This window comes from Astatotilapia calliptera, chromosome 5, assembly GCF_964374335.1.
Source record: "Astatotilapia calliptera chromosome 5, fAstCal68.1, whole genome shotgun sequence".
Taxonomy (NCBI): domain Eukaryota; kingdom Metazoa; phylum Chordata; class Actinopteri; order Cichliformes; family Cichlidae; genus Astatotilapia; species Astatotilapia calliptera.
The window spans coordinates 28,814,612-28,826,709 of NC_137426.1; the positions used below are offsets into that span (position 1 = coordinate 28,814,612).

Genomic DNA, 12,098 nt, shown 5'->3' on the forward strand with positions numbered 1-12,098 from the left:
TTGATGCACCTGCTGTTTTCTTTGCAAATTTGCATCATATGATTGTTTTTTCGTTTTTCCTGCAGTATATAAAAATTTGTGTATCTCCAAAATAAAACTATGAAGACACTCAAAATAAATTTCCTGTTGTTGTAAACTATTTTTTGCGACTTTTTTGTATTTAAAGTTTTGAGGGATAAACCTCTTAAATTTCTCCAAGTAGAAATATATGTAAAAAACAAAACAAAAACTATTTTCAATTTTTTTGTAGTTTATTGCACTTTTTTGCAATTAATGTAGTTACTATGGACTTAATGCATACATATTATTAAAATATGGGCTATAACAGTTGTATAGCAACTTGAAATGCTCCCACAAATGGCACTACAACATGTAAAAAAATAATATAAGCTCTGGCGGACTTGGTTCTATGGTAGGTCTTAAAGGGTTAAACAAATATCGTCAAATAATCGAGATCTCAATTTCAGTGAAAATAATCGTGATTATCATTTTTGCCATAATCGAGCAGCCCTAACCTCTTTCATTCTTTCTACCCAAAGGTGTACTGTGCTAATGTTAGCGATACTGATGGCATTCACAATGGAATACAAATTTCTAGTTAGGAATCGCAAGCTTTTGTGAACACACCTACAACTTGAATGTGATAGGGAATGATTGCAGGTGCCACAGCTCTCTGCCAGGACTCTTAAACTACATGGGAGAGCTGCAATAAAACCACCTATAGAATCATTTATATGTAAGAGCCTTAAAGTAGGAATGTGGCTTTCATGTGTACTCGACATGTGAAAGATAGAAATCAAAATAAGAGGCAGGAGTTGTAGGTTTAATATTGATAACAGTGTGAAACATTTAGGAAGCACACGGGAATGACTCAGTAATTGTGTTAAATTCTTATTGCTACCTAGGCAGAATGCTTTCCCTCATGCTTTGACGTTGGTTACAAGAGTGAATTAAAATTCATGGATGTGCGGCTCTTGTTCACGAGTGCCAGCTAGAGGAGGCAACGATGTATTTTAACAGAAAATTCTGACAGTCAATTTCACGTCCCTATCCAAAGATTACACTACCATCGATCATCATTTACCACTTACCTGTTACACGTCATTTGCCACAAGATCCCAGTTGCCATCTTAAATCCGTTTCCTCTGGACATTTGCATGGCTGAACTCACCTCTTTGTGTTCGCCTGTGCTTGTTTGTGAGAGAGAGTGGGATAAGAAAATGAGCTTATGTGTATGCAAAAGAACAAGGTAGGATGCGTCTGGCTGAGCCAGCAAACCAGCTTGCTGTAGCACTCTTGCTGAACCCCAGCCAGACAGATGGCATCCATTTGATCAGGGAGATACTGTAATGGTGGGCCAGGAGCAGCTAAGAGAGGTTGTTATAGGGTCTTCACGAGCAGGCCACACTCCCCATCTGCCAGACAGTGAAGATTTTAACCTTTTTTAAAAGCATTCCTTATTTTGCCCTGCCGCTTCACTGATGGGTTTGCTGAGGAGCCAGATCATTGTCTCAGAGCATATAAATGCATATTCATTTCATATGAACAGACCTGTACACATGGATAGGTGTAGGTGTTTTTAAATGTTTTGTTTTTGCTTTTTCCCATTTAAAGAGAAAATTCACCAGTATAGCCACAGTTGTAATTGCTAAATTACTTTCAAAGAAAGTATGAAGTTTCGTGTCAAAGTAAGATGTCGGCGTTGGGCAGCTTTATAAAGCAAGCTTTCTTTGGCAGTTTACCCACCACTCCACCCACACACACACACACACACACACACACACACACACACACACACACACACACACACACACACACACACACACACACACACACCGGAGGTAAGTAATTATTTATAAAAAACAAAACACACTATGCACTTAAAAAGAAATCACATTAATTGCAGCAACTTTTGTTGTTTCTTTCTACGCTGTTATTATGTGATATGAGATGAAAGGCAACATCTTAAGCACACTGCATTTAATTTTTTATCATAAAAGCTCTAATGCTCTTCTCTTCTCCCAAGGTATTTGTGACAGGGCAGAAATATTTTCGGGATCACATCTGCCCCCGTATCTTGTCACAATTGCAAATTCATTTTTTAAAAGGTTAGACATTAATAGCAAGAATCCCCGCCTCCCCACTCCTTCTCCTCTCACCCGCCTCTCAGAATCAGGATTACACATTTCACCCTGAGCAATAGACAGAAACTAATCCAAGGTCCATGTGAGATTCAAGTCCAGTGGCCGCCATGTGGCTGACAGTTTTGCAAGACCAACTTTTGATATTGGGCGTTTAACAGGCTACAGTAAATATCCAGCTTCAGTTAGGCACTAAGCCCTGCGCAGATGTACCCGCCCACACACTTGCTTATTGCACTACCTGCGTGCTTAAATAAAGGCACAGAACCACAAAAAATTACAAACATATGCTCAAACCATCTACTACCACACATACACACAAAGCCAAAACAGATGTTTCATCGTAATCCCGATGAAAAACTATATTGTGGGACTTTGAGTACTGCAAAATGTTAAATAGCGAGACATGCACTAGGCCTATCACAGTAAGTGTGATAAGTGTCCCATTAAGTTCCCTATGGCCTGCACATTCTCTCTGAATCAGTAGATCCTAAGTGGAGAGATTAATATTTAATACCACTGGCAGAGTGCTACAGACACTTCCTGGATGACTGCATGAAACTTGCAGTAGGTTTGACGGTATCAAACTAACCCTTTGACTTTCATTTTGCAAGAATTTGTTTATTCAAAGCTTGAGATAAATAATAATCAAAATTGCTGCAGTGCTTTGCCAGTTCACGACTGCACACACATTCCAGTACTTATGGTATTCACAATGTCATGTCCGGCGCTAAATACATTTGTGCTCAGGGTGGTACAAAATGAGGCTCCAAATGCAGATGTGAGAAACTAAGTACAAAACTAAAGACAAGCTTCACACACAAAGCTGATCGAGTGAGAAAGATATGTTTGAGACAAACGGCATGATGGCACGGGGAGGAAAGCCAAAAAGCGCAGGTGTGGAGCACATGGTATACACACAGACAGTGTAGAGAGTCTGACAATGACAGAGGGAGACACTGAATCATATATGTTCAGGGGTAATTGGGAAGGAAGATACAAGTGGAAATGATCAAGGAATCGCAGGTGGTAAGGACAACAAGAAAACCTGCACGAGAAGAGCCATTAAAACAGAACTGAGACACAAAGCAGACATGGAGAAAAAAGTGAGCGTTAAAAAACAGGAACCAAAGCTCTAATACAACAATCGGCAACACTTTAGGCCAGTTTCAAAACAAACACTCAACTCAGACATGAATAAAAGTTCAGTAGGGCTGTGCTGATAGGGAATATTACCAATGATGGAAATGTGCATAAAAACAGTTTAAAACATAAATTTTTTTTCTTCAATTAAGTCTTTTTCATTAGGGTAGAAATAGAATAGAAAACCACATGAACATTGTTGGCACTTTTCCACTGGCAGCTTTCCTTTTTTTTTGCAATCTTAATAATTGAAGCAGTATCAAATACACCCTCGGTGTTTAAATATGTGTAACTACTGTTCACTCTGTTTAAATGAAACTGAGACAGGACTGCACTTTTAAGAGCCAGGAGGGAATTTGCTCAGCCTTCATCACACGTATCCAATTCATTAGCAGCTCACACTTTTTTACATGGAGGGATCGCAGTTTTTTAGACCTGAATTTTACCATCAAGACTTTACCCTTACTAATAAAATACCAAAATGCAATAATGCGGCGCACTGAACCAAAAGATCTGTTGAGTCACTTATGGCCAGTTTTCAAGTCCTTGTGTGTGGGTGTGTGGTTTTTGCTTTTGTTTTGTTTTGTTTTTGTGTCGAACGTTTGCATTACATTGTTGTGGGGATGCTTGCATTTTGTGTGGTAAACCAAACTCTCTTCTTTTTTGCCGCTCACCCCCATATTTATGCTTAGAGCAGCATGTAACACTTCCATATCAAAAAGGGATTAAAGTGTCAAGCACTTTTCCATTCTTGATTTTTAGATTAAAAGCTGTTCACAGGATGTACACGCCTCTATTAGCGTAACGACTCAAATTTTGTCGAGTGTGCTTTGTCTCCTCTGCAAATAGAAAGCTCCCTGCACAAGCCTTTTATAGCGTAGAGTAGATGTCAGTCAATATACAGCAATAGAAGTCATGTTTTCTGCTGTGAATACAGCCGTAAGCACTGGGCTAGGGAACTGTATGTGTGTTTGAAACAGGAGCGAACGCTGGGCCAGCATTATTCACAGAGTTGCACAAACGATTGGGGAGTGGGGGCTGTCAGCCTGTGTGTTTAGGCCGCCCATTCACACCAGTTTGCTGGTCTAAATCCAATTCATCAGCTCTTAATGGACTGCACAAATTGTCTCTCTAGGATCTTAACTCAAGGAGTGGATGGACTAAGCGGGGCTAGAGTGGAAACATGCGGCGCACAGCACAGGAGCTCAGAGACTGTGCAGCAGATCGTTAACATGTGAGAACATCAAAGTTTGCATGTTTTTATGTCAATTAAAATGTTTTTTCCCTAAAGAAAGAAGGGCACGTCCGTTAGATTTAGGCTTCTAAATCAGATGGGATTCTGGGGAAAGTCTTCAAATCACTCTTATTTGCTAAACAAGTAGCGTTGCTGGTTTAGTATGAGCTTTCATGTTGGTGCCAGAGGTGTGTCTGCATTGTTCTCCACGTCTGATTCTGTGCATTTGGCCCATTTTTGCATTGTTCCAACACTTTGTGAGGAGTCGTACAAATGTGTGCAAATGTGGTATTTGAGAAGCTGGATGTCACTGCGCACATTTTCCTCGCACATGCAACTGAAATTATAGGTGCATTTGTGAATCTCTCAAAGATCAATTTTCAGCGGCCAGACGCTTCATCTGTGAGTGTTGCGTTGGACATTTGAGAGCTGTCCTTTCTCCTGAAATCCTTTTGCTCCTCCTCCACTTCCCTGCATTTTTAACATGATCACAAGGGCTCAAGAGCAGCGGCAGCAACAACCCTGGTAAATTGTCACTCATTTAGTCTGGGGCAGCAGCACTTATTGGGCACTCTTTCAGCTCCATCAGATCTTTGATCCCATTTGCGAATGATGTGTGTTTATGTCTGCGTGTATCGGTACATGCCAGCAAATAAACTGTTTCTCACAAAGGGAATCCAGGAGTCTCTTGAAAGATGCATATCGAAGCTTTTAAACAGGACCATTTACTTTGGACTCTTTCACCCCCACAGTCTTTCTTTCACTCTTTTTTTTTGTTTTAACTTTTTTGTTTCACAGTTCGGTTTGCTTGCACTCTCGCCAGCTGTCAAATTACCATCCCCTCGCTACAGCCGATTACTTAGTACACTTTAGGAAGAAGGCTAACACAGGTGGTAGGCCATCGCGCTTGCTCGTGCTTTCCCGTGTGCATTTTAAACAGAAAGGAGAGTGGGAGAGAATGAACCCATCTGCACCAAAATGACTCATCGGTCCCTTTCAAAATCCAGATTTCAGCACCTTTCACAGCTCAACTTCCTCTAATATTGGATGCAAAGCGTAGCTCGTACGTTCCACACTTACACATTCACTGTTTTAGGAACTTAATATGAAGCATCAGCAATACTGAAACATATTGTAGGATGACTGAAAGTATTCGAGTATCTTTTTTTTAAACAGTGACGCAGACACATATGATTACATGCTAGCAGAGTTCTGTCAGTAGCAAGGAAATAAAAGCCTAGTCATTAAAATTAAACTCATATATCATTTGTGATTTCATCTTTCTTGTGCAGGCACTTTCCAGCCATAAGTATTTCTCTATTTTGTTGCTGCTTGATTCGCGAATCCGATGTTTTCCGCCACCATCGCTGGATTATTGTGTGCTTCTGTGTTTATCTCTGGTGTTACTTTTTGTCATTGGTGTAGTATTTTCTACAAGCTTGCCTGTGTGTGCCCTTTTAATATTCAGTGCAATATGTGTTTTAAGCCATGTGCATTACAGTTTTAAAACCCCCATTTAAAAACGTATATTAGCGTGGATGCAGACCACAAAGGTAGAATTAGCCTAGGATGTAGGAGTTCTTCTCTTAAAGTGACGGGATGAGTGACTCTTCTCTGCACTCTTGCATGCAGCTCTCCTGACCTTACTTCACACGCTGCTTGGCAGGAACACTTTAAGTTTTCGCTCCATCCATCAGAATACTCTCTCTCCCTCTCTCACACCTTTGTGTTCTTCATCCCTGACATAACTAGGGGGTGGGGGGAGATACTTCATGATTTTTTAATATCTACCACATCTTGGGCCTCCATGGTCAAGTGTTTTGTGTGATCAATGTCTCCCAGACTCTACATCACCCTTTAATCAGGATATCATCTCCCCACTCGAGGGGTTGCTGAGACAGGTGTTCTTTCTTCCTTTTCACTTTCCCTCTATCACCTTTTGTCTTGCACTTTTCTCTGCACCTCTCGCTTTCCCAGAAGTGTGAGCGTGTTATCTAAGCTATCCCAGCGAGAGATTTCCCCGGGCCAAAAGGGAGAGAGAGAGAGAAAGCGCAAGGTGTGAAAAAAGATAGCTTTGACTCAGAGGTCAGTGAGGCGATGCAGGGTGGAGGGTTATCCCCGGGCAATGCAAACAAATTGAGCACAGCAAATCATTTGCAAAAAATATAGATCTTTTTGCCAAATCACAGCTTTCTGTTTTACCCCTGCGGATGTGTTTTTCATTCTGATATCCACCCTGACACAGAATCTGACACCTGTGAAAAAGGCATATGGCTTGGGATGCTAAAGTTAAAGACACAAGCACGATATTTTAGCTTATGTTCACACTATGCTGCTGTGACACTTCATTTAGAGGTGCAAGGCTGTCATATTAGCTTTTCACTAGCAATTCAGCGGGACAGAAAACAAACAACACTAAAAGGCCTTTGTACATTTTTGGCTTCTTGTTTCTCCTGAAGTGGTCGCTTTGAGCTAAACGCTGTGATTTTTAAGGCTCAGAGTGCACACAGTACTGTCTGTGAGGTCTTTTCCAGGTATCTTGGAGCTTTATTGTGTGTTGGATTAAAAATGGTCACCAGATCAGACGGATGCCAGGCCTGAACCCACACTGCAAGGGTCATAGTTCACTCTATTATTCATTAGCCTCTGTGCTAAAGCTGGGGAATGTTAGGAAAGAAATGAGAAGGAGAGAAACAGAGAAATGTATTTTGAAAGGAGTTCCCCTGTCTGTACCTGTGGTTAAGAAACAAAGGATGGAGGCAAAATAAATGAAGGACCAACAGGAAAAAAAGAGACAGCTAAAGCACTTTCCCCTTGTCTAGCCACTAGCTAAAAGACCCATAGTGTTTATTAAATTGAGATATATATATTCAACTGAGATATGAATCCAAAATAAAAAGATGTCTTTAATGTCTCCAAATCTGACACCTACTATGCCACCTTGATGACTGCAGGTCGACCACTGGCCAAGATGAGAAGAGTTTCCAGGAGTAGAAACAAATTTCCTTGGAACTGTGCTCCCCTGAAATACAAGTCGTCCCCTATCACAAGCAGCAGCAGTACCATACCAGCCATGGGGTCATCTCACAACTTAAAAAAAGCTTGCACCCAAAGAAAGAAGTGAAAACACGTTTTTTCCTTCCAATCTCCAAACCCAAAGATGGAGTGAACGCAGAAGAACGTCACACTTTCCTGTCCATGCAGGTCCCAAGCTCTTGTTGCACTTTTTTTCAGCACTCTGTTTTGTTCTCCCTGTGGAGCATACACTGTTCCGGCTTGTTTTGTTTTTTTTCTTCCTATGTTGGCTCAGGCTTAGCAATGGCCATCAGTAAAGATATCAATGAACAATGACCTGCACTATCCAGCCTCTCTAGAAATCCTGATGTCCTGGCTTCCCAGGGGAAAGTTTCAGGAAAGAGAGTGGAAATCTATAACTGAACACATATCACTTTCTTTTCCCCAGCTGACCGCGCTATCTTTCCTATCCCATCAACACACAGACACACACTTACCTCTGCAGAACAATGAGAGGAGTCTGTGATCCCCATTGTACAAAAAAAGAACTTTTTATTATTTTTTTAAATAGCAGCATACAGTATCAGCAGAATTACTTCGGCTTGGATTCAACACTGCAGCAGCCTTGCTAGAGTGTGTCAAGCCCAGAGGGGTTTATAGCTTTGATCTAACGCACAATACCCTGTGAGTGAGGGGGGAAATTGTGCATACATGCACACACACCCATACACAAATTAGCGCATTGCTCCCTCTCAATTCTCATATAAACACATATACCTTCATACACACAAAAGCTATCACACAGAAAAACACACATACACATGCACACGCACACACAAATCCCCTTTGATATAGTTCCAGGCTTTTAGTGGATGATTAGGCGAGGCGACCGAACTAAGGTCTAGAGTGATAGGAGGAAGCAGGAGCCTGCTGCTCTTTAGTTAGAGGAAACCAATACTCTGTCTGTAGATAGAGGGGTAATTATGCTCAAGGGTTGAGGAGAGAGAGGGCTGAGCATTTTGGAGTAGGAACCAATGAGAGGAGGAGGACAGGGTTGAGGAAGACTTTGCTGGAGGGTTGATTTCAGATGTGCTTACCGCGTCACCCTCACAGACAGCAATTAAAAATTCTCCAGAGGAATTTTAGTCTGTGTTTATTGTTAGCGTGTCTGTGTGTGCATGTGTTGAATATGTGCATTATGGTGAAGGGTGCGGTTGTGCGTGGTTTTTATCTAGTGCTGCATAAATGCAGTCGAGACTGTGAAACGTGCATATATGTGTGTTAGAGGGCAAACTCCTGTTTCCACTCAAACACTTGGTGGTCTAAGAGCCGTAAAATATTAATGCGCTTCTTCTCTTAATGATTCATAAATTTTATTCCAATACTTGCACTCTGCTTCTCCTCTTGGCTTGGTTAAGAAGGGAAAAATATATATATATAAGAGCGAGTAAGAGACAAGTGTGGAGTGAAGTCTGGAGAATGCAGTGAAAATGAAGTTTTTCCTCCCTCATCCCACACTTCAGCATGCTGCATGCAAGTGCTAAGGGATCATAATGTCAGTAAATAGTATTCATAAACAAATGCTTTCCAAGGGGATGTGTTTATGCATTCATAGCAACACCGAACTGTGCTGTGTATTTTGCTAGAAAAACTGCTGCAGACTGCCTGTGACACCTTACAAAATATCAGCTTTAGCTAACAGGAAACAAGGGATTGCTTTATTTACTTATATAAACCCGCCACTATCAAAAGAAAGTCCAGGTTTTTTGTTTTTTTTTCACTTCCTCCTCACAGTGAGATATAGCAAGGCTCCATTTTTAATGACGGCTAATCTTAAAGAAAACAGATTTGCATTATGTTTCTATTTATTTATTTATTTATTTATCACCCAGCATCGATCGGAGCTCCAGAATCACCACTTGGGACTAAATGAAAAGAAAATGAGCTTCTTACTCTGTGCCTTCTTTATCTGCACCTTTTCCTAATCCCCTGCTTTACACCTTCCTCGCTTTTGATTCAGTAGCACTTTATAAGATAACAACATTAATATTAGGATAGGAGAACATTTTCATTTGGAAGAAACTGCCTGCTTAGATGCTCCTTCTCACTGCCTTTAACTCTTCCAGATGGGGGCAAAACTGTCTCATTTGCAGGAGCAGCTGGATGCCTGATTGCGATAACAGGTGAAGTAATAAACCTACAGTGTATTAGAATACTGATTGGTTGATGCGTTTCAGCTCAGTGAGAGAGTATAGTTGTGTTTTAAATGAGCTTTAACATTATGTCCCTCACATGTACACTTAATGAGGGGTAAAGTTTTACGGCTTTTGTAGCAGGTGGGTCACCATTGCAAAATTAGAGGAATCAAACAAAAATAAATTCATAAATAAGAGACAGTGACAGATACTGTAATGTGCTTTATTTGTCTTTATCTTACACAAGTGCTTTCAGTTGAAATTTCAAATACACCATGTGCCACATACAAGCTTAAATAGGCCCGACCAGTAAAGCTCCCACCCTTTTTTACTGTGGAACCATTATAAAAACCATAAATTTCTACATCAGATAGTGAAAAAAACTGTAATTTAATTTTTATTTATTTTGGTGTAGTATGAGTAACCATGGGGAAAGTCTTGATCAGTAGGAAAAGCTGTTAAACCTATGAAAGTACTGTTAAATGTCCATTCCTCGTCCCATCACATTTTCCAAAGCAGTTAAGTGGGCCAAATTGGAGACTTTGTCAGGCCGATTCTGGCCCCCGGGCATTATGTTTGACACCACCGCCTTAAGCTCAGTGTTCTGAGCACCTTGGTGTTTTGAAAATGAATGTAATAAGCTAGGAGTGGATCTAATCAAGAAACTGAGGGACACTGCAAACTCATAACAATCATGACCGTCACAAGGTGGCCTATCCTGAACCATAGTCTACTTTAGCATCTCTTATGAGTCTCACTGGAACCAAATGTTACAGGAACATAAAACGTTTTGTGTTTTTTATGAGACTTGAAACTAGTGAATGCAATCATTGAGAAATTGGTCATACTGATGCCCTCAATCAAGGAAACCAAAGGGCCACTTTGTCATAGATTTTTCTTGCAACCAGAAGATTTGCCCCCTGTGAGAAAGCTTGCAGGTTGAAGGCACTTCTACACTGGCTTAACCTTTTAGACCTCTAAGCTATGGCCATCTGCTATAAACAGTCTGCCAGTCTCTATTTCCCACATGAGGAATTGCACGTAGATACAGCTGGAATATTTCATGAATAAAGAATACACAGAGTCAGTCATTTATGCACTCTGTTACATCTCATATGAAAGACACATGAATAATCACATGTTCACAAAAGCGACAATAACGGAAAAATCAGCCAAAAGATTCAGTCAATAAGCCAGGATCAAGCGGCTTTTAAATCAGACCCCCAAACTTAATGACTACAGCAAAGGTCACTTCCTCTGAGAATTTATTGAAATGACTGGGTCTAGATTTCTTAGTGACAGGAGCCTTTTTATTTCCCCCCTCTCTGCCTGAACCTACGCTGACCACTGACTAATGAAGATTGATCCAGTATATTATAGACATAACGACTTTCAGGAGCTACTAAATCCTCTCAGTGGGGTTGTACAGACAGACAAGGAGATGAAAAGACGAACTGATAAGTAAAGGAAAAAAAGTGAAGAAAGTGGTGGAAAAGTGCTGCCCTTCTCCTGCTGCAGGTGTTTTCCTTTGGATAACATAGGTTGGAGGCCATTACTGGGGTTATGTGTGATGTAAGATGGTAGTTACCGCAGGCTTGAACATGAAGTGTGTTTCACAAAGAAGGAAATGGAATGAAATATTGTCAAGGTCTGTCATGTGGATGCAGCACACGGTTGCTATAATGAGCACATCACCAGTCTGTCATTGCACTACACATGTCATTGCAGACTAAGCCTCCCACGTGTTCAGTGTCTTAATAATCTCACCCACACACAAGCAAGGCAAGGGAGGGGAGAAAAAAAGTAATAACTACTGCCCACAATAAAACATACAATTAATCTACACATTCAAGAATCTGCACAGCTGAACAGGCAAGAGTCTCTCCTGGGCTCTGGGCATGCGTGTAGATGGATGCGGTGCACCATTCCCATCATTTTCAGAATTTTGTCTTTTTAAATATACTTCATTGTAATTGTTTTTAATTAGGCTGAAAGAGGATCTGGCAACGAAAGAGAAAAGGGAGCTTGCATGGAGATGGCTTTTTATCAGGAGGACAAAAGCAACGGTTGGCTGGCCACCAGTGTGATGCAACATGGTGACATTCTTTATCATCTGTCCTTACATAAGCTGTTCCTGAATATTGTAGACGCGCGTTTTTTTTTCCTATTGAAATAACTCATCAAACTCTTGCTTATCTTAACAAAAGATCTTCTTTTAAAAGAAAAAAAAACACAAGATCGTGATCACTTGAGTATACAAATGCAGATAACACACAAGTCATTACCAGCCCACATATTTTCCATCTTTTTCTCTCAAAGTCAGTCACAATACTCTTGGAGTCATATCACCTCTTTTCGTCTTTCTGCTGA

The 12,098-nt window shown here is 40.7% G+C and overlaps 1 protein-coding gene across 4 annotated transcripts in view; it reads left to right on the plus strand.

Moving 5' to 3' along the window:
- tafa1b (TAFA chemokine like family member 1b) overlaps positions 1-12,098 on the plus strand; it is a 122,821-nt gene that overhangs the window by 18,197 nt on the left and 92,526 nt on the right. The window lies entirely within an intron of this gene.